Below are 23,458 nucleotides of genomic sequence, written 5' to 3'. Positions count from 1 at the left end.
ACATCCTTGGCATACATTTAAAGCACATGGCACCCCACAAAGTATCCTGTTAACTGTAGTTCACCCCTCCCAAGAGCTATGTTCCTCAGGATCCTTTGAAGGAAAACCTGCACTTTAAATGTATGGCATGAATGTGATGTGGCTGAGTCAGAGCAGCAAATGGTGCCCCCACTCACAAAGTCATGGTGTCTAGTACATGAGCAGACTTGACTTGAAAGAAACATTTTATTTCAGAGTATTAGGGGGAAGCAAACATCCCCATCATCCCCATTAAGCACTTACAAGGCACATTTTATACTAATTTGCACCTTGCCTTCCTTCCTAAAATGTGCCTCCTTAAACCCAAACACTGAAATATAAAATACAGTATAATCCTTTATTTTATCCCACATTTTTTGCTGCATTTACACATGAGGAATTCGTTTTGGAGCCTGACCCCATCCATGTTTGGAGGGAGGACAGATCGGGGTGGGGCAGGGGGCTTCACTTCTTCCTGACCCTCATCATCTGCCATGTAAGATAATTGCCTGTTTGTAGAACCAGACCAGAGTGTTTTCTCTGAAGTACTTAGTCACTGGCTGAAAGCTCAGGGGATCTCCCTAAAGCGGCATGCTATACATGTATGTGAATTCGTTTGAAAATATTCACATTTAAAACGGTGCATTTTGTATCAATGAAGCAGAGCTGTTTTAGAAGTGGTAAGGTAGGAGACAGGAGGCGCTCCTACTGTGGGCCCCCTCAGCACATTCAAAAACTTCATTGGATTCAAAATGTCAAATACTTGAAGGCAGCGTTAGAAATTCCCGGGGTGCCAGGCACATTTTGCTACTGGCATGGGTCCAATTGCGACTACGTGGAGAATTCTGGGCACCAGGCTGGCGACTGACATCTCCATCAAGCCACTTTAAAAACCTCTGCCTTAGTCCATTGTTAATACCATGTGTGTGTGTTTCTCCTTGCATACTGGGGCAAGTGAATAGTAAAAGCAAGCTTCAGTCAAGCAATGTAGTTGAGATCATAGAATTGTAATGTTGGAAGGGACTCTGATGGTCATCTAGCCCAAGCCCCTGGCGAAATAGACATTCTGCTGTGGTTACTGTAACCCAGGTTTGAGGTGCCATCTGGCTCCTAGTTTATATATCTGAGTTTCTAACTTCTTGAAGGACTCAAACACCAGATGGAGGGGCTGTTTTCACTCCAGCCTGCCCATGCTTTAATAACTTCTGCTAAGGTAATTCTCCAATTGACTCTTTTTCCAGAGGTATACGAGGCCAGCCCAAGTCATTCTGCTGCCTGAGTTGAAGAACAAAATGGCGCCCCATGCCCATTCCATGTACAAAAGCCAACCTGAGTGGCAGTTGAATCTTTCTTCAAAACTGGAGATGGCATCCTCCGCTGCACCTGAGGCAGCAGGAGCCCAGGTTAGACCATGTGGCATACACAGTTCTGTCCTCCAAGAGAGGGGAAGAGGTAGGGGGTTGCCACTGCCGCGTCCTCATCCTTGCCGTCTGAGGTGGTCACCTCATCCTGTCTAATAGTAGGGCTGAATGAAATATAAGCATTCTGGCACCTTGAATTTATTAGCTGTGAAGATGAGACGGTTTTTAAAAAAGTTTTCAGATGTATATTTTATTATTGTATAAACTGCATTGTTTGGCTGTTTCCTATCCTGGGTTCCTTTCAGAGTAAAGGTAGGATAGAAGGCTAATCAATTAATAGACTTAATACTATTAATAAAAAGTACTGCAGTCTTCTGAATATTTTAAATACTGGTTTTTAATATAATTTAAAAGTTTTGTTTTATATTTTTTGTAAACCTCTTAGAGTTTTTTTTAAAAAGAATCCAGTGGTATATACATTTTGTTTAATAAATAATAATAATTTTTTGTGCCCCATCACTGGCTGAGATGAGGCCAATGGCAACAAAGGTAGGGGCCTTTTCTATGGAAACACCCAAATTAAGGAGCTCAGTGCCCTGTGGGGTTTATATTACCCCTTCACTGATAATTTTTATCATCAGCTGAACACTTTTTCTTTGTAAGGCAAGCATTTGTTTCACCTTCTTTTTAGTATCCTTTTGTGTTTTCATGGGCATATAAATCCCTCTGTATCCTGTGCTTATAAATTCTTTTCTGTTTTGATAATTTACTGAATAAATAAAATGCAGCTGCAAGGATTTTGACCAGGTCCTCTGCTCTTGTATCGACTTCACTAGGTCACAAGATTTTGATGAGCTCTGCTGTTGTGTGTTTTTGCTGGACTTTTGTGATTTTAGCTGTATTTGTTTTTGGTTGCGTTGTTCTTCGATGTGGTAAAGCTGCACTGAAAATGAGCCTTGATGGAATGATAAGGCAGAGCCAGTGGAGACGTGTTGTAAATGATGGCACAGCCAAATGCACAAACACTGATTCACAGTGACCTCGGTATGAATAGCAGTCAACTTACATTCCCAGAACTTTATGGGGCACTGCTCTCAAGTGCCTCTTTTTGTGAGGAAAATCTCATCAGGGCCAGCCCTACCATTAGGTAGACTGAAGTGGTCTGTCTCAGTTAAGATGCCAGATTAGAGGGCTAAACACAAAAGGCTGTCAGTTATTATTTTGTTCATTATGTGTACCAGGCACTAAAATGTCTGCTTCAGGTCCAGTTCAGATGGAGCAAAATCCTCCACACCAGCCAAACTCTTGCAAATAACAATAGTGTAATATTAGAATAGACATCTTCACTCTTTCCAAGCCCAGAGAGGTGGACCTACTGCCATCTCAAGCAATTCACCTTCCTCAACTCACTCATTCAATCTGAACACTTCCACAATCAATGATTATTTATGAGAGTTGAGCTGTCTCAGGATTGTTTGAACTGATATTCAGATATTACATGGCCGGGGGAAACTTGGGCATGGTGGATGCAGCTCTTGGAGCTGTTTTGTGATATGAGTGCTATGTGACCTGTTCATTGCAAACTTTGGAAAGTAATGGACGTTTTCTGTAGTTTTAGCATAAGGTTAAAAATGGCATGTCCCCACAAGGTGGCACTAAGAAGCTTATTTGAAGATAATTTTTCTCCTACTGTTTTAGACACAAGTAAGGGAATAAAGGCAACACCACCCCATTCATTCTGGTCACTGTCCCTTCAATCATACATAGGATGCCAGAGGCAGTTATGTCGTGTTAAGCAAGCAAGCAGCTCAGGTTTGGGCAGCAAGGAAGTGAAAGGAGATGGTTGCTGTCCTGGAATATTTAATAGAACTCAATATTTAATAGAACTCAGAACTAGTGAAGCTGAGTATTGGAAGCTTCAGGACAGACAAAAGAAAGTACTTCACACAGCACACATTTAAACTATAGAATTTGTGTGCATGGGATGTAGTGATGGCCACCAACCTAGATGGCTTTAAAAGAGGATAAGACAAATTTATGCAAGATACTTCTTCTTCTTCTTCTTTGACGATCACTTGTAGCCGAGTAAGATTGTCTTCCATAAACACGGTTTTAACAGTGAGTCTGTAAGTGACTGTGAAGGCCAATTCTGGATCCACACATCCTTCCATGGTGGAGACATTGGTTTCCGGGCGGGAGTTGATCACGGTATAGATTTGCCAAGTGTGCCTTCCTCTTAGCATGTTTCTCCCTTGTGTCCTGAGTTCGAGCATTTTCAAACCCCATGACACCTTTGGTAAAGGCTGTTCTCCAACTGGAGTGCTCGCAGGCCGGTGTTTCCTAGTTGTCAGTGTTTATACTATATTTTTTAAGATTTGCCTTGAGACAGTCTTTAAACCTCTTTTGTTGACCACCAGCATTACGCTTTCCGTTTTTAAGTTCGGAATAGAGTAGTTGCTTTGGAAGACGATCATCAGGCATCTGCACAACATGATCAGCCCAACGAAGTTGATGTTGAAGAATCATTGCTTTAACACCGGTGATCTTTGCTTCCTCCAGTACACTGATAATTAGTTCGCCTGTCTTCCCAAGTGATGTGTAAATGTTTTCAGAGACTACTACCCATGATGGCCATGTTCTGCTTCCACTGTTGGAGGCAGTATGCCTCTGAATACCAGTTGATGGAAATCACAAGTGGGGCGGGGGGGGGGGAGCGCTGCTGTATGCAAGTCCTGCTTGCAGGCATCAGGTTGTCCACTGTAAGAAAAGGACGCTGGCCTCACCCAGCAGGTCTTGTTGTGTTCTTAACATTTTCAGTACACACATTTGCCTAGAGATGAAAAAGGAGTGGTTAACCTGTGATCTTCCAGATATAGTTGGACTCCAGTTCCCATTAGCTACAGCCAGCATGACCAATATTCAGGGCTGATGGGAGTTGTAGTCTAATTGCATCTGGAGTTGATTACAGTGGTACCTCAGGTTAAGTACTTAATTCGTTCCGGAGGTCCGTTCTTAACCTGAAACTGTTCTTAACCTGAAGCACCACTTTACCTAATGGGGCCTCCTGCTACTGCTGTGCTGCCGGAGCACGATTTCTGTTCTTATACTGAAGCAAAGTTCTTAACCTGAAGCACTATTTCTAGGTGAGTGGAGTCTGTAACCTGAAGCGTATGTAACCTGAAGCGTATGGAACCTGAGGTATCACTGTATTCAATATTTAGATGGAATGTTCTTAGCGTAACATGTGTTTCGTAACATGTGTTTCCATAGGAAAGTGCCTTATACTGAATCAGGCCATCCAGCTCAATATTTTCTATACTGACTGGCAGTGGACCTCCAGGTTTTCAGAAGGAAGTCTTTAGCTGCCTTACCTGGAGATACCAAGGATTGAAACTGGGACATGCAAAGTAGGAGCTCTCTGCCCCTGAGTTACGGTTCCTCTTTGGTTGTTCAGAGTGTATGAACTTGAGACACTCACATGCAAAAATATATTGCTCATGATCCTTTGACTGGGGGGCAAACCGCCTAGCACTGCACTCATTTTGACGTGCACAACATATGGTGGGGGAACCTTGCGCATATGGAAATGAAACGGAAGGTTCTGTTTGCCAGCCCAAATGGGTTGCCTTGAGTGGAATGCTTTGTGGATTTCATCAGCCTGCAGAAGGCAGAGCAATGCATCTACTCTTGTTTTCCACACGGGGAGCATTTTGGAGGAGATTCCATGGGTAACGGCTGTTTGTCATATGCATCATCCCTACTGCGGGGGGCGATTGCAGGAATGTGGGCATCAGCATCTCGCTATCATGCAATTCTAATCTTCTTACTTGGCTAAACTGTCATGCCAGCAGCAGTTTCTGTCTGCAATATCAACTCTTTATGCAGCCATTAAAAGAGGCAGGTTGCTCATTTGTCTTGTCACCTGTGAGTTTTTTATTGCCTTTTCAGAGTCTTCTCAGTAAATGCTGTGGAACTAGGCTTTGCCTCTTAATTGCACATGCATTATAAATACTTTGCGCGTGTGCACACACACGCACACACACACACACACACACACACACACACACACTTTGCAAAGAGTGACTGCAAACTCAAACGGTTTCCAGATTCCTGAAGATGTAACACCTATGGCTTTACTCATGGTGCATAATGGCATTACATCCAACTTGCTCATTTCGCATGCTTCATTGCATTTATAATTTCCCCCTGAAATTAACTTCTTTCCCTCGACTGCCTCACTTCCATTTTCACTTTATAAAGCAATTTGCAGTTTCAAAATGGTTTTGATTGTTTTGCTTACAGAACGGTCATTGGGGGGCAGGCTGGGGTGATGATCAAAAGATGTATCAGACTTGCTGCATCTGTACCTAACACTGCTCATTTATCTAGTCCTTTATTTCCTTACTGGCAAAACTGGCCCTTGTATAGCTGCCTGTACAATTTTCAAAAGGGTGGTACAATCAAATTGGCATTGGCATTCAGAGCTGTGAGCCCTATGATCCAGAATGGCACAGGGTTGGGGTGCCAGATGCTTTCAGATGAGGACGTAGGGTGTGGAAGACCCCAGTGGTGGGAAACAACCTGAGAGGGAGGAAGAGACCTTGCTTCTTTGCCTTTAGATGCTGAGGAAGAGGGAGAAGTTCCACCAGCTCTTGATCCTGCCTCTTCCATGGAGTGGAGAGATTCCCTAGCAACATGGGAGAGTGTCAACCATCCAGGAAGGGTGGTTGGACAGCTGGAGAGGGAGGAGCTGGGGGCTGACTTCTATCCTGTCACCAAGAACTCAGCACCTCTACCATTGGCAACAGACCCACATCTTCAAGTGCACCAGTCTTGTAGGGAGAGGTTCATGAGTGAATGTGCTATGTCTCACCTTTTAAAGCTGGGAAGAAGGGCATGGCCATTTGTTGGGACATATTTGCAGTTTTTGTCTGGTCTGTAATCCCCGATGCTGTTCTCAAATTCTCTCTAGCCGTGCCATGGGCTAACCTGTTTGGTTCTAAGCCTTGAATAAAGCTTTCTCTCTTGCTTGTATATAAGAGCCTGTGTCATAGCATTTGGGACGGCAGCCCTGACATTCAGGGACATTGAGTGGATTTATATCAAAGCTGATGGCCTCACAGAAATGTGGTCATGTGATTTTGTCTGTGAGTCCAGATCATAACTCGGCCCTCATGCACTATAAATTTCTCAAAAGTAGGGTGTTGATGGAATGAAAAATACAGTTTGAACTACAATCAATCATAAAAAACACAAGTCAAGGTTAGCTCAGAGAGGCTTATACTGTTTTACCATATGGCAAAACCCTCTTTGTTTAGGAGGCTTTTGGTTTCTCAGATACATATTTTTTAATCTGATGCCTTTGTTTTGTATGTTAACTCTGTTTATATTACAGGGTATCTTTGTATACATGCGTTACATCATATAGTTGGCTTTCATTGTTGTCTGTTGCCCTGAACGGGCTATAAACTTGAGAAAGGCAGGATAGAAATCTTCATATAAAACAGAGATGGGGAACTTGTGGCCCTTCAGCTCCCATCAGCCCCAACCAACATGTTCAAAAATCAAGGGTGATGGAAGTCATAGTCCAGCAACAGCAGGAGATCTACAGGCTCTCCATCTCTGGTATTAAATAAATAAATAAATAAATAAATAAATGACATACCAGTCTGGTTGCATGGTTGGTCTTTAGTTAGCTGTTAGCAGATTTAGTCTGTATTAGCAGATTTCCTTATAACTCGGGATCACCAACCTTTGGGGGCCAGTGGGCACATCTGGAATTTTGATGGAGCACGTGGGCACCAGTCACAAAATGGCTGCTGTGTTCATTATTAATAATCTGGATTGCTGTTACTCTAGGGTTTGTCAAATCAGCTTCCTTGAAAAAAATCTATCATAAATTGAATGTTTCTGAAGGGCAGAGCTCAGCTAACCCCCCCCCCTTTTTTTTGCTTTATGGGATGATTTTATTTCTTACATGAATATTGAGGCACACGATCGCTCAGTGTCACCAAAATATGCAAACATCTGGCTCATCTAAGACCTTATGGAACCTTTATTTTCAATAATGATGGAACTCACCGTTGGTGAATGCTTTTATATACCTTTATCATTTGTAAAGGAAATCTTTGCATGAGTCAATAATTTAGTATCCCTTTGGAGCTGCTCTTATCTTTGTACTTTTGTCCTTTCAGACTGTGACGTTCTATGGGTTTACATTTTTATTCTTTTCTTTCTTTTTGTCATGTTTACAAACACTGTTAAAAAAAACAAAAAAACAAACAAACAAAAGAGACTGCTATGGGGTGTGGCATAATGCAAAATGGCTGCCACCTCTGAAAAGCAGAAATAAGCAGAGATAAAATGCTCTCCCATGCTTTCCCATCAGCTACTCCATCAATGGGGGGGGGGAAGGCACCACTTTTCACAGAAAAAAAGCTCTTTACAGCTCTTCTCTCTTCAAAATGGATCGAAGGGTGGGTATCCAGTTCTGGCATCCAATGAAAAATAGGCATGTTTAAGGGTGTGAATTTCATGCAGGAAAGGCTTGAGGTAGTGCAAACAGGAACTAAACAGAAAGGTCAAACAGTCTCTTCAGTATTGTGGACTTTTGAGGGGATATTTACCAAGACTTTCACAGGCACCATAGGAGCTATGGTGGGACATGTTGGCCCCCATAACTCACCTCCTGCCAGAAATTACACGTGTTCTCTCACCAACAGCTTAGCTTCTCATCTTGAACTTCATGATGAAACTTGGGTCATTTATGCAGAGCATTCTGACTAGAGTGGAGCCATGTGTTCAATAGGAAATGGCCATGTCTGGCCTTGGAAATGTCCAGGCAGCTGCAGCATGGCTTTAGGCAAGCTTGCAAACATTTGGATCCATCTCTGACCCCTCCAGCTCTCTTGAGCCTGCTTCTGGAAAATAAACTTGGAAGGAAATTCGTGCTGTGCTTCCCTCCTAGCCAGAAAGACCACAAGGACATCTTCTTCAGGGGATGATCCCAGCTGCAAACAGGAAATGCAGAGCAGTGCGAGAATGAACAAGTATATTCCTATGAACATTCTGTCCACCCAGTGAAGTTTAATACTACAGTGCTGTGTGTGGAACTTCTAGAAACCAAAAGGTTTCCAAGTATCTTTCAACTGTAAATTCCCCATGTAAATTCCTTGCCCCACACAACTGGAAAATAACCATACTACAAAACCCATTTCCATCCATCTGTATCAGCATCGAATGTAACAATCCAGTGTAAAATATTTCCAGGATAGGAAAGTGTGATTGTGTGCATGCACTTTATTCATTGTGTCAAGAGTTTTTGAACTGGGACCCTGTTCTGAAACAATAGCAATAGCATTCCCAGAAATGCATTTTGCAATTCAAAGCCACATACATTTGCATAAGCTTATTCCAAATGTCCCAATTTATTTCAGTTTACATTCTTTCATTTATTTTTCTTGTTGCACTTTTTTAAAAAATGGTGCTGCTGAGGATTTTCCATGTAAAATCCCCCCGCCCCTATGGCCTGCTCATTTGACTGCAATCAGTTTAACCATATGCATTGATCGGATGTGGCATTCAGCCTGCCCTGGCTTACGCTAATTTAATCTATGCATTCTTTTGGTGTGCAAAAATCACATCTCAGTCAAAATCTATCACTTTACTCTAAGCAGACGGTGAGCTTAAGTTATAGCCTTGAGCTACAAGTTAAAAGCAGACTCCCACAGCTCCCCCATGGTACATCTCTCTTATATTTTACAGGCAACTGTGAGAATTAAAACAGGAAAGTGAAAAGGTTGTTTGTTTGTTTGTTTGTTTGTTTGGTCTTTGCTTTTGTATAGCATCATTTTGATTCTTTCTGTCTCTTTCTCTCTTTCCCTTTCTCTCCCTAGTCCATAATACGAGCCAAGCCTTCTGGGCCCTTTCTGAAGGAGGCAGCTACAAGTCCAAAATGCTGCATGGACAAGCTTTAAAAGGTAAGTGTCCAGCTATCCAAGTTGCCGTCCAATATAGCATATGGTGGGAAAGAATGCTCTCTGGGTGGAGCAAAATACTGATTCCTACATTGCCATGCTGATTTGGGTTGGTCGAGGTCAGCCAAATGTCAGTTTGGTTGGGATTGCATTTTTCTTCTTGTTGACCTCAGATCCACCCATGTCAGGAATATGAGGAAATAACTAGGGATGGGGAAATATGTCAGTTTCAGTTTCTCTGTTTCTCATTTCCCCCATTTTCCCCATCTTAAGTTCAGTTCTGCAAATTTCCACATCAGTTCACAATCTAAAAAAATAAGTCTTCATGAAAAACCGTAAGATTTTAGCGTGAATTTCTTCTAATATATGCACATTTATGTGTGCAGTTTTGCCTAATATACACATTTGTGCAAAGCATTTTTCTGTTATATTATGAAATTTGGTGTGTTATTTCTACTAATAGGTATTTATTATGCACATTTTACACTCATATGTACAATTTCGTACATATAACTTCACTGGAGAATTTGCATTGCAAAACTTGGAGAGGTGCAAGTTTTGAAGGATGACTGTGGTTCAATTCACATCTTGCTTAGGCAAATGTTAATTAGGGATGCTAGTCTCCTTAGCAATCTCCACAACAACCCTGTGAGGTAGAATAGGCTGAGAGGCAGTGACTTGCACAAGGGCACCTACCCAGTGAGCTTCATTGCTCAGTGGTGATTTGAACCCTGGTCTACCAAGTCTTAGTCCAACACTAACCATAATAATGCAATGGCTCTTAGAAAGGAGGTGATCTGCCTAAGTGCTATGTACTTCCTTGTAAGGTGGCTGGGTGGGAATGTTTTATATCCATCAGCTTATTTTGATCTTCATTAAGGATGAATCTGCCTAGGTCTCTTAAACCTATAGGTGTAAAAAAGGAGAAGCTACTAGTTGCAATCTCCTCAGACATAACCATCTGCTTTTCACCTCTTTCCAAACTCCTGCCACTTACATTAGGCAAAGCGGCCTTCAAAAAGTTCTTATTGTTGTTCTAATTAGGGGGTAAATAAGTAATGTTTCTTCCCCACTCACAAGTTAAGGTTGCCATGTGTAAAGGTGAATCTTACGATTGTGTTGGTAGTGTTTTTAAATAAGGCATAGCCTTTGAGTCAACAGGGCAAATTGACAACAAATTTAGAGTGGGATCGGAAACTCTTTACCTTTACAAAATCCCCCCTTTTAACCTGAAATCATTGTTCTCATGCAAGTATTTCCCTTTCATATGTTCAGGGCGGCTGGGGGGTTAATGCATGTAAATTTCCATATGTTTTAGGCAGTTTACTTTTCAGATTTATAATAATAACAATTACAATTACAAAACCAAAGCTGTTCAGCCTAACCCCTTTCCCACCCAGCCCTTCGGTAATATGTAGCCAACTGGCTGTGAACCAGAATTGCTATTCCCTTGTAGAGACTTTCAAACATTTATTCATAACATGGATCACTAGCAAACGCCTCCAATCCTCCAGTTGCCTGTGCGTTAATGAACATCTGCTAACGTTTCTTGCTAGTTCAAGGACTTTGTGGGTAGGCTGGAAACTGAGGACCTAATTTCCCTTTATGCTACCAGAGGGAGGAAAGGGGAAAGAGAAGGAGGTTTAAGAGGGGGCAGCCACAACATCATTCACCTTGGTTTGGGTCAGGGTCTGTAACATTTTCTTCCATGTGAGTGTTTTTGATAATACTCACATTAACATAAATTTACGAACATAAGAAGAGCTCTGCTGGATCCCTTTGGTCCAGCATCCTGTTCTCACAGTGGCCAACCAGATGCCTATGAAAATCCCTCAAGCAGGATCTGAGCGCAACAGCATTCTGCCCACCTGCGGTTAAAATAGTCACCTGGGTTAGTAGTCAATGATGGCCTTATCCTCCATTGGAAAATACACATTTGCAGAGCCAATTGGATCTGGACTAAGGGTACAATCCTACCCTTGGAACTCGACAGTGTCTGGATGACACCACATTGGTTGCACTTGATACGGTGCTTCATAAGCATTATATCAGTAATCCTTACAACAGCTACTTCTTCTTAGCTATTTAATAATAATAATAATTCCACAGTAATATTTTTGAAATTGCATTGACTATTGTCAGAGAACTTTCTTACCTCCAGCTTATGCTCTCAAGGAATCTGTCTTTTAGATTCAAGAGGCCAGGTATCGCCAAACATTTACTTTTATTTTTTTAAAAAGAATGTTTTGGGCAGCTGATATTTTTGCGATTCGTTTTCTGTGCTGACAATGCTTGCTTTAAGAAACGGGCGAAAGACGAGGCCTTTGAATGAAATAAAATTATATTGAGTCTTTTTCACTGTAATAACATGAAACGCAGGCTCCATATTTAGAAAGGGTGGACCCCTATCCACCCAGATGTTGGGAATAAATGGGAATCGCTACTGCTGTTTTGGCTTGCTGATGAACTTTCAGCAAAGGTCATCAGATCAGTCATCCTCAGACCCCAAGACATGGGGATGCTTATGTGCTCTCACCTTTTGTGTATCAGTACAGCATCTGTACTAATAAATCTGTACTGTGCCGGCAGGAAGGTAGATGACGTTTTAGTGAGCTGCTCTGGTTTCACCAGAAGTGGCTTAGTCTTGCTAGTCACATTACCTGGAAAAACTGTCTGCAGACAAACATCATCTCTCTCAGTCAGTAAAGCAAGATGATCACCATAACCCCAGAGTTGTTGGCGACTGGACTTAACTGTCAGGTGTCCTTTACTTTTACCTTTTTACAGCATCTGTAATAGACCAAAACAAATTAGCCATGTTTCCCCACTAATACAAAGTGCATGGGATCAGCAAAACAAGAGTTTGTATTAGAAACAGCCAGTGCCTGCCAGTAATAATAATTATTTTATTATTTGTACCCCACCCATCTGATTGGGTTTGCCCCAGCCACTCGGGACAACTGGAGTATAACAACCTGTTCAGTATGCACTGGCTCACTTCAGCAATCCAGTTCAAGCAGCCAGCCTAGTTACATGTGCTTATGACCCAATGGCATAAATGGAGTTTAAGTATCCCTTACTTTGTGCTGGTCTGTGTGCTTACAACCAAACATGTCCCCCCCCCCCATTAGCCATTCTGCATCCTCATTATAACTGTGGTATAGCATTGCTTTCTTTTATGTGTTGTAAATTTAATATGGGTTAGGTTTTGTATCATATTAACAGAGTCATTCTTGGGACCCAGATAATTGATTCTAGTGGTGATGGGGGAAACTTTAATCTGTACACAATCATGAACGCAACACTAAGGGCTAGCAGAACATACAGTAGTTTGGTTTTTCAGCAAGAGCCCATTGTGGGTCTCCTTCAGAACCACAGGAATATGCTCTGTTCCATAGAAGTTATAGCACTGGCTTTTCAACAGGCAGGAGGCACACTGTCCATGCATCATGGGGCTTTACTTGATATTATAAATGCATGGAACTTCTTTTTGTTCATGTCGTCTCTCCCATCCTTCCTCTGTGCAATGTCTAGACAAGCACAATACAGGCCATGTCATTGCCTCACTCTGACTGCTGTCAGTCAGTAATGTGAGGTGGGCAGTGTTAGGAACTGAGATATGAAAGCTAGGAGCTAAATGGCAACTTAAGCCTAGGCTATGGGCACAACAACGGAATGTCTAGGCACACTTTTTAATAACAAGAATTCAAAGCTGAAAATGAATGAACTGCAGCTAAAATATTAGGTTCATTTTTCACATGGTCTAGTCTTTCCCCTGCCCACCCCCCTAATATTATTAAGAGGGTCTCTTCTCCTGTCTTCGGAGAGTAGCTGGAAGTGGGGAGGCAGAAAAAGGTCCTCCTTTCCTTCCAGTTTTAATCTGAAATCTTAGGCGGAGTACTGCGCCCAGAGCTCAGAAACTGCTTGCGTTAATGAAATTCCCTGTTGTAAAATGTGCCTAGAACAGTGGGAGTTTCGAACACTGGAGGTGGGACAATGCATAGCTGGCTTGACACCATGTCCTGCAACATATTTGTAAATAAGAGCAGGGTGAGACACATGGAGCAGTGGCAATTCTGCATCTCATAAATCAAGCCTTCAGTGCCGAATTACAAACATTGAACATCATATGGTACAACCATATGGGTCAGAAAACCACATGTTTCTCTTACTATTCTCTGTATGTCTTTGTCCTCTCTCTCTGCACCTAGAAAGCTGGCATATCAGAGAGAAGTCATGGCTAAAGCCCTCATTAATGGGCTTCTTACAAGCAGGAGAATTCAAACAAAGGAGAATTCAGCCTGCAATCCCTCACCTGTATACTTAAGGAGCTGGAAAGAAATGAAAGGCCACTGAGTCAAAGGTGGAACCAGTCTCTCATTAGTCCCACAGATCAGTCTGTGTAATCCAGGCTCTATATCCCACAAACAGAAAGCCACTGGTACTCCAGGGAGGAATCTACCAAGGAGTTCCCTCCACAGGATTCGAATAAATAAGCTAAGCAAGGCCTCTTGGTCTAGCTGTTATCTACTCTGTACTCAGACTTTTTCTTTGTGGTGAGTTTCCATTCATGTGCTGCAATAGCAACAAATCTCGCCATGTGAAGTAAAAGTAATCACATTGTTTCCTTCCACTCACTGGCACCCACCATTAATCTTGAATGGGCATTGTGTAACTTGGAAAGTGAGTGTTTCTAAAAGTTGAAAATATGGGTGAAAACTCACCATGAGGTTAGGGTTATTATTTTATTTTACCACTGATTTATCATCACCTTCTAAACCACTATCAGGGCAATTTACACAGAAGATAATAAAAAACAAAAAATAAATTTAAAACAAGACCAAAAGCCCAACATGCAGAGACACTCATGGCAAAGGCCCATGGGAAAGCCAGCTGGGAAAGCCAGTCAGCTCTTGGGAGTTTGGATCTAGAACACTGGAAGGCTGGGCCTAAGGCATGGGTTACAGGGTAAGGTAATATCAAAGTGAATTGGTGAATCTTGGGCCTGGACATCAAATGTGAACCTCCAGACATTTCTGTCTGGCCCTTAGGACTTTCCCAAGTTTTCACCCTTTCCTCTCAGACCACACTGCCCATTGTGCTTGCTCTGCAACCCCTCAAGTATTTTTGCCAGGCTGAAATGTGTCCTTGTACAGTACTGTAAAAAGAACTCCCCCTCCCACCATATGGAGGACTGAGAGATATGTGTTTGTCTCTCTGTGTATGGAAGCTTTCAGCTTTTGCCTGGATGGAATGTGGCCTATCATACAACGGTAAGAGTCACATCTCTTGATCTACCCATTTTTGCCTCTGTCCTCACCCACCACTGTCATGTGGTCCCGGGGAGGCTGCCCATTGGTATGAAAATGTTACTCCACTCCTCCGTACACACTTTGTGTCAATCAGCCAATCAACATTCATTCAAGAACTGGGCGAGAGGTTGAATCTGAGAGCCATTCACACCATCTTAGCAACCCACTTGCGGTGCTTCCTCTGGAAGACCTACCCCCCACCCCTTTGACAACAATACAGAAGGTGGGTTTAACTCAAAGAAGCAAGCTAACAGGAATGCCCTGACTTATAAGAGGAAAATGTCTTGGCCTCCGAACTGTCTTCGCAGGTTTCAGAATGCCAAAAGTTAAAATATATATATATTAGCCAGCAAATGGGAAAGAAAACAACCCTGCCCCAATTTCCTGGAGTGGGACAGGGAAACTTTCTGTCTGTGTCAACACCCAATGAAAACAAGCTGGGCATTTTATTTTATTTTTTTTAAAAAATCAATGAATACCACACATTTTTCCTGACACTTTAAGATATGTTTTCTTTCTTATGTTGTTAAGACCCATGAAAACACACTTGCCATCAAAGTGGTGAGAGAATAGAATGGAGCTTTTCATAGGCCTCCTCTAATTGGAGTAGTAGTGAAGTTGGTATATACTTTAGCTCTAAGAGACCAGTGAACTGGTTTCAGACTGAAGTGTGAGGAACACAAGATGGAAAATCTGATTTATCTTCTAGGGCAGGTGCAAACCTCTCAGCATGCAAGGTAAACAAAACTTATTCAACTGAAGTTTCCTGATAGTGTTCCTATTCCTCCTCACTCTCCTGGTTCATAGGAACCCCTTTTGCTGACACCAGACCTCACACAACCTTTCCCTGGACCCAGACTAAACCAACTGCACATTCTCAAACATTTGAAAGGTCCTTAGTCCCAAGTTCTTTCCCCAGTACTGTCTACATGCGGCTTCCTACAACCTACGCACTTAATTTTCATAACATTCAGCTTCCAGAAAAAATAATACATGCCTTTTTTTATCCACAGGGGTGCGGAATGCAAACAGGATTGCTTGGAGGTTTCTCATGCCAGCCTCTTATGCATGGGTCTACAGGGACTTTGGAAGACACGAGTCTGCCAAGGTTCTTCATGAAGAACTCAAGGAAGGTATGATAACATAGTTCTGAAAAATCTCAGGTAGAGTCCACTGCACTTTCAGATCTAATGCAAGTTTAATGAAAGTGGTGACAACAAACAGAGAAACAAAAAGCACCCCAGTGCTTGGGGAAGACATCAAAATGTCTCACAGATGCCTGAATCTCTAAGTGCTCCAAGCCTCTCATCGCACTTCAAGGCACTTGGAAGTTTTTGTGTGTTCAAAGGCGAGGCTGTATCGGGTTTAAACAGGACTGGCTGGGAAGCAAATGACACTAGAGAAATCCAGGCTAGCATATGCAGGCCAGCTGAAGAGCTCAGGCTTCCTCTGCCTTTATTATAACCCCAATTACTTCTGCAATATTTATGAAATGTTTGGAGGAATGCCTTAGAAATGTTATGTGAGGAGGGGAAAAAACATTCAAGGATATATGAGGCAAAAGGCTTAGAGACTTTTTCGATGGTTTTTTGTTATGTAAAAATTATGTAATTTCTCCCTTTAAACATGTTAATGCCAACCCCTTCCATTTCATTTCATCTCTTAAGTAATAGTTGTAACTTTGGTATGAATGATCACCACTTTTAAAAACAGTAGTACTATGAGCAACACTGCAAATGCAACCCTCACATTAATATTGGGTAAGATAACACATCTGCCTATCTATTGATCGATCGATCAATCAATCAATCAATCAATTGATTGCTCTACCCTATACTGTCGTGGGTGGTGGGGTGGTGCAGCAGGTGTCACCTGATTTCTGGTTGCCTGTGTCACTGCTGCATCCAGGGACAGATGGGGTGGGTGGGAGCAAGATTGTGTTGACGTCCACATAGTACAGATGCACAGATGGGTTACATAAAATGCTAAATGAAACAGTTCCTCAAAAAAACATTAAAAATGCTATAAAATCTATAAAGGCATGTTGCTTCTGACATATATGAGCTGAATCTGATTAAGGTCTTGTTCAGATTATGATACCACTTTAAACAGTCATGACAGAAGAATCCTGGGAACTGTAGTTTGCCAAGAGTATTCAGGAGACCTCCTATTTCCCTCCCAGAGCAACAGTTACTGCAGTGGTTTAGCAAGCAGCCCTTCTTCCCACGAAATATGTTTCTCCCAGCACAACTGTTGCATTGTGTTCTTCTGTTGTGCAGCAGTAGAACTGTCCCATCTGCTACCATAATAGCCCTTGGGCTGGCAGATTGAGAGCGCCCCTCCTCTCCTCTCCCCTCCCCTTCCTTCCCTTCCTCTCTCTCCATTCCTGTGTGTGTGTGTGTGTGTGTGTGTGTGTGTGTGTGTGATCTGGGCACTGTACAACACAGAGTTAAAAATATGGGTATTTGCTTTTAGGAGGTGTTTAAAGGTCTTTCCTGTCTCTGTCTTGCTTATTATTCATGGGAGGGCATTCCGGGAGGTGGGTGCTATCACTGAGAAACGTACCCTTCCACATTGTCATCAAGTTGGCCATGGAACGGCCAGCAGGGTCTCAATGGAAGATCTTAAAGATTGATCTGTACTAAGGGAGGTAGTCTGCTAGTCCCGAGTTGATTCAGGCTTTAAATGCCAGCAGTATAACCTAGCACTTGGCTTGATAGCTAGCAGGCAGGCAGAGATGACTATTGATAAACCCCCTTTTTTCCCATTCAACACAGTGCATGATGTTCTATTAGAGTTCAAATAATGTATGGAATTTGGGCACCTTATTAATCACCTCCGGACTCTTTGGTCTAACCCCTGTAAATTTGAGTATAGTGCTCTTCTCTTACTTTCTGCCAGGGACTGGGAAACATTGTTTCATGCTCTAAATGAATACAAATAGCCATGGCCAGAAATGGCATCCAAACACGGCTGCCCTCTGATTAGTGCAGGTCAAGGGCAGGATGTCTCGCTGAAGGTGGATGCTTCCCAGTGTACCGTAACTTGGAACAAACCTAAAGCAGGTTTATGACACAGCTGAGAGAAGGCATTAATGCAATAGACTTGGTAATTCAATCATTTTATAGAAGTTGATCTGTCCTTTTTATTACAATTATTGTCAGCCGGGGTGTTTCATTCCATCACTGAAAATAAACATCATCTATCATACTTGCAAAGATTAGCCTGTGACAGATCTGTCTCTGCTTTGCATAAATGTGTATTAATGCCGGCTCTGTCTGAAGGGGAGAGAGAAGTCTATATTTCACAAGAATGATTAGACAGTGTCACTGCTGCTTTAAGTAATGTCTTTTCATGACTGATAATCAAACTGTGAAACATCACCACACATGCGCACACATGCAAACACGCACACAAAAGAAAAAGGAGCAATTTACTGCCTGCGACTTGACTTTGCTTAGTTTAAGTAGAGTTGGGCACAGCGGTGCAACTGGGATTGCTGTGGCTTGTCTACAATGCTTGGAGGACCGTGCGTTGTTAGTACTGTTTTTTCACACGTGTCCATGAGGAGTGTGCTATAAATAATATGAAATCTAGATTAATAAACCTTTAAAAACTCAGATTCCACCAATGCTTTTCTTTTCTGCATCTGTCTGGCTGGAATCTTGTGGATGCAGCCTGATTCTGCCTCCCACTAAACCAAGCGCTCCTGGCTCTGTGCAGAACACACAGGTAGCAATAATGTTTCTGACCCAAGGCTTTACGGGTTTACAGTTGAGTCTATGCCGATGTGGACTTCCATCACTTGGTCAGAGCTCTGCTTTTACACGGAACACTGTACTTGAAAAGGGAATGCTTTACATCTCCAGGTGGGCATGAGAACACACTTTAATAGCTGCATCACATTTAATCTGTGCTGATCTCAGACGGCTTTATACTCTGCTAGTGGTCTTCAGACTTTGATCTGACACTTTTTTCAGAAGGTGTCCTTCAGAGCTGCCAAACTTCTCTTTCAACGCACCTGAACATAAAATAAGCAGTTTGGAGACTTTAAAAGGAAACCTGGTGCAGGTGTTTGCATAGCTCTCTTTGCTCTTCTAAACATTTGTTTTTAAAAATTATTGTGATAATATATAATAAATTATATACAACTTGCTGTTGCTGCTAAAATCTCTGCTTGCTCTTGCTCCTGAACTTCAGCCTGCATTTTGAGCTTTTGGGAACCTCAAGAGAGGTTTCGTGATTTGGGGGCCACATTTTTTTTGAAATTGGAATTTTCTTTCTTTCTTTCTTTCTTTCTTGGTACAAAAAAAGGTGGACTGTGGCCATTCCTTGCAAACAAACACAATTGAAATAAGCAACACCTACCTGTTGGCAGTCCCTTTGTATTGTTTATAATCCAGTTTTATTTTCCACCCTACTTGTAAAACAACAAAAACATACACATGTCCCTTGCTTACTGGGGAACTCTTAATAGTAGTAGTAGTAGTAGTAGTAGTAGTAGTAGTAGTAGTAGTAGTAATAATAATAATAATAATAATAATAATAATAATATATTATTTATACCCCACCCATCTGGCTGGGCTTCTCCAGCCACTCTGGGCGGCTTCCAACAAAATATTATAATACTGTAATGCATCAAGAGAGCCATGCATCGCAAAAATCGTAGAGATGAGAAGCGACCACTCCTAAGGGAAAATTAAATTATGTCTGGCCACTAGAGGGAGCAGCAACGATATTGTTTAGCCCTATGACGTGGTACATAAATGTGCCTTGTGCGATATTAGGGTCCCAGGCTTCTGATACAGATGCTGCACTTCAGGACGATGTTCAAAGATCACAGTTGAGCCTGAGCTAAATACAGTAAGGCTTAGAATCTAAAGCAGCCCTACACAAGTGGTGGCACACCAAACCAAACCAAATCAAACCCTACTAGTCAGGTGTTTTGAGCTGCTGAGTGCTTGACAAATCCATTATTTTGTGGGCTTTTACAATCATATTGGGGAGCAATGACCATCAAGGTGGGTTGCCATGCATGGCTGGTGGGCTATTTTTCATCATGGCAAGTCGCAAGTTGCGGAGGTCTGCCTCAAGCCTCCTACTTTGGAAATCATTCCATTGAAATACACAGGGCCCCTTCCAAGTGAATGTTGTCAGAATGGGAATGCAGATCTGATCAGTACCTGAATATAAGGTGTGTCTATGTTCTTGCCATCTCAAGATAACTGAAAAGCTGCCAAAGACCATTCTAACCAGTAATCCACCGTGGTGGTGGTGGTGGTGGAGAAGAGCCTTGATAATGATTGAGCTTAAGTTTGCCTGAGTCTGTTTCCTGCTCCCCTGCTGTGGCCTGCAGTCCATGTTATTCATGTCTCTTAATGGGCATCTTTCATTATCATTATCCCTAATAGAGCTTTATTGTATTAGTTACACTTAATTTAAATGTTACTGAAGCATTGAAAACAGATTGCAGATGTTTTCAAACAGATGTTATCTTAATGTTAAAACAAAATCATGAATATTTATAGGGTATTATTGTCTGGGCTGCATTAGTCTGCTTCAACAGGAATGTACGTGTTTCACTTCTTTTGAAGGAAATGCTCCAGAAAGGTGAATTAAAAACAACTTCTTGGCAACTTAGATGTAGTTCACGTGGCCTTCCTGAGGGAAGGGAGGCCCCATCATTCCCGTTCTGCATTTGCTGCCATTCATTGTCCCAAACCTGAGAAGTTCCAAGAGAGACATGAGCCAAGGGTAATGTGCTTTGGGTTGGTTTTTGTCTTACACATTACAGAAAGGTATTTCAGGGTTTACTTCTGGCTTTCTTGGCATACTCCCATGAGTTATGAGGTGTTAGACCTCTTCTGTGCAAAGCTAAAATATCCTTTGGCGTTCCCAATAGGTTGTTCCTTCCCTCCACTTTCCCATGTTTTCAGTGACTCCCAACTACAAAACCGAGAGACATTTCTCTCTTTCTCTCTCTCTCTCTCTCTCTCTCACTCACACACACACACACACACACACGGACAATTTTATATAGGCAATGGTATTCTAAACACTTGAAGCAGGTAACAGTTACCACCTCACCCCAAACAACAACAACAACAAAATTCTGAGGGATTAAAACCCTCAAATAAAAATCTTTCCTTTCCATAAGCTCCATAACATGGCCCAGGCTAATAGTAGCAATTCGAACAATTACTTGAAGGAAGGGAGTCTGCAGAGTCAGAAAGTCCAGGGGCACAGCTTACCGAAATGCTGACAGATTATTGAAAGAATCAGAGACCTTGGCCCATTACCATGAATGACATTAGCCCCTGAGCTGAAACCCAGTGAGGGGCTAGGCCACCAAGGCCTCATGTGCCACCAGGGCTGCTCATCTTAGCTGGCAGTGTGCCCAGTGCGAGATTATGGTGTGCCAGGCTCCAAGTTCCAGGCCAGAGGACTACCACTTTGAAGATCTCCACTTTCCAGTAAGGAGGTGGGTTTGAGGAGGCCTGGCTAGGCTGAGGACTCATAGGCAGGTTTGGGGAACCTGTGGCTCGCCAGATGTTGCTGGTAACCAGCTGCCATCAGTCCCAGGCTTACAGTCAGAGATGATGGAGGGTTATAGTCCAGCAAACATTTGGAGGGCCAAAGTTTCCCCAGCCCTTAAACATTTCTCTGGAACAAGTTGTCTCTTCCCTGGGTCCTGTCCAGGGTTCTGAAGAATCTGTCTCTGACCGCCTTTGCTTACAGATTCTACTTTTTGTTGTCATGCACAGTCCCTGCCTATTAGTCCTGTGCTCTTTATTCCTGTTCCAGGTCACTGCCAGATCCCCAGATCCCATATTTGCAATGATAGTACCCAATATTCTTTTCACTGACTCTGTGCTAATAGAGATTCCCTCTCCCTCACTACCCCGCTGCTTCCTGCTTCTGTGCTTTCCACCAGACCTGGCTCCTCCTTCCCTCCCAACAGTCCTCTGTTCTGAGTAGGAGGGTGCTTCTCTCAAGTCTCCCTCCCTCCTCCTCCCCTATTTATATATGTGCAGTGCATGATTAGCTGGAATTGTGTCCCAGTGTGTTGAACTGGGTTTCACTCCCTAGTTAAATATGTGTAGGTTTGCAATCTTAGTTCATTTAAATTCCAACTTTCCTCCATCAAATTCAAGGCAATGTGTAAGGGGTTCCCCAGGTGTATTCCCATCTAGGACCAGATCAGATTCGGGCTTCCTTAGTTTCAGTCGTATGGCTGCTCTTGTGACTTTAGACCAAGCTTCTTGGTTCCTTGAAAAGCTATTTCTTCACATCTTACCCTTTAACAGAGAATGTGTGGCTCTGCTTTTCCCTGTTATGTGCTTTCCATCCTGAAACCCCTTACAAACATCTTCAGAACAACCAAAGCAATATGCCTTCTGCAGCAGCAGCCCCCATATCCTGGCCTTCTCTGTCCCTCCCCCACCCTTCAACAATGTGAATATTTTGAACACATTTACATTAAAGAAATTAGATTCAGGTAGGTAGCCGTGTTGGTCTGATGCAGTTAAAATATATTAAAAAATTAAAAAATTGTCCAGTAGCACCTTAGAGACCAACTCTAAGGTCTCTAACTTAGTTGGTCTCTAAGGTGCTACTGGACAATTTTTAAAATATATTTTAAAGAAATTAATCACTGTTAATACTTTCTTTGTTCTCTATCATTTTGTGGAAATGCAGAAAAACTAATACCCCCCCCCCCCCGTTTTTGTTTTTTTAGTGCCCAGCCTCTTCCACAGCAGATGCAAATCTTAATAACATCTGGGAAGCATTTTGCAAATCCATAATTCTGCAACATGTTGAATGAAAGCAAAATCGCCCCAGCCACCCTGTCATATCCTATTGATCTCTCCATATCCTTCAGCAGCCGGCATTCACTAATAAAGTGCAATACGTAGCTCTGCAGTTTAGAGTTACATACCCGTAACTAAATAACTTTGTAATCAATGACAGGCCATTTTCAGTTGATGCCTTAAAGACTTTGCTTCATCTGCAAAGGAGATAAAATGGCACTTATTGAGACAGGCTGAGACTGGAATGAACAAGCCTTCTTGGTATTATTGCTAGCAAGAGAGAGTTGCTGAGTGAGTCTAAAACACCTTTTCCATATTAAAAGCTCTGGTATGGTTGTTCCCCTGCTGAGTTGCTCTCACGCTCGTCTGGTAACATCTTCTGCCCACATGGTTTCAGTCTGGCCTTTTACCAAGGTAGCAACCCTGAGAATTGCTGTTGCTTTTGCTAGGGTAGTTCATAACTATGGAGGGGGAGAATGGGGTTGCACCTGCCATGATCATGCATGTTGTCATGCCATGCTCTACTTCCACCATTGGAAGCAGTATGTCTCTGAATTCCAGTTGCTGGGAATTATGAGTGGGGAGAGTGCTCTTGCACTCAGATTCTGCTTGTGGACTTTCCATGGGCATCTGGCTGGCTGTTGTGAGAATAGGATGCTAGGCTAGATGGGCCTTTGCTCTAATCCAGCAGAGCTCTTCTTATGTTCTTATGCCCCCTGCTGACTGCACATTTGATGAGCAGGAGAAAGGGCCCTATGCCAATGTTTTCCCTGCACGCAATGAGGGATTCTGGGCCAGCAGGATCTGCACCACCCACATTTGCTCTTTGTGCATATCCTGGGATGTGGATAGGGTCTCTTCTCAAGCTTTTTGAACATGCAGCTGTTATGGGATAACCAGCAATCTGAGAAAAGACTTTTTCTCAAGTAGTTCAACCAGAAAACCCAAACACAAAAGTTGTTGTGTTCTTTTGGCAAAGT

The 23,458-nt window shown here is 42.5% G+C and overlaps 1 long non-coding RNA gene across 1 annotated transcript in view; it reads left to right on the top strand.

Annotated features, from left to right (window-relative positions):
• Positions 1-9,272: 9,272 nt before the first annotated feature.
• Positions 9,273-23,458, top strand: part of LOC309337133 — a 33,694-nt gene continuing 19,508 nt past the window's right edge. The window contains exons 1-2 of the long non-coding RNA XR_014154120.1: positions 9,273-9,358; positions 15,681-15,800. This is a non-coding gene — a long non-coding RNA (uncharacterized lncRNA). The remainder of the gene's footprint in view (positions 9,359-15,680; positions 15,801-23,458) is intronic.

The sequence above is a fragment of the Podarcis erhardii genome, assembly GCF_964252035.2.
Source record: "Podarcis erhardii genome assembly, chromosome: 1".
NCBI classification, from domain to species: Eukaryota; Metazoa; Chordata; class Lepidosauria; order Squamata; family Lacertidae; genus Podarcis; species Podarcis erhardii.
The sequence above is the reverse complement of the archived record's forward strand: the minus strand, read 5'-3'. Positions and strand labels throughout refer to the sequence as shown.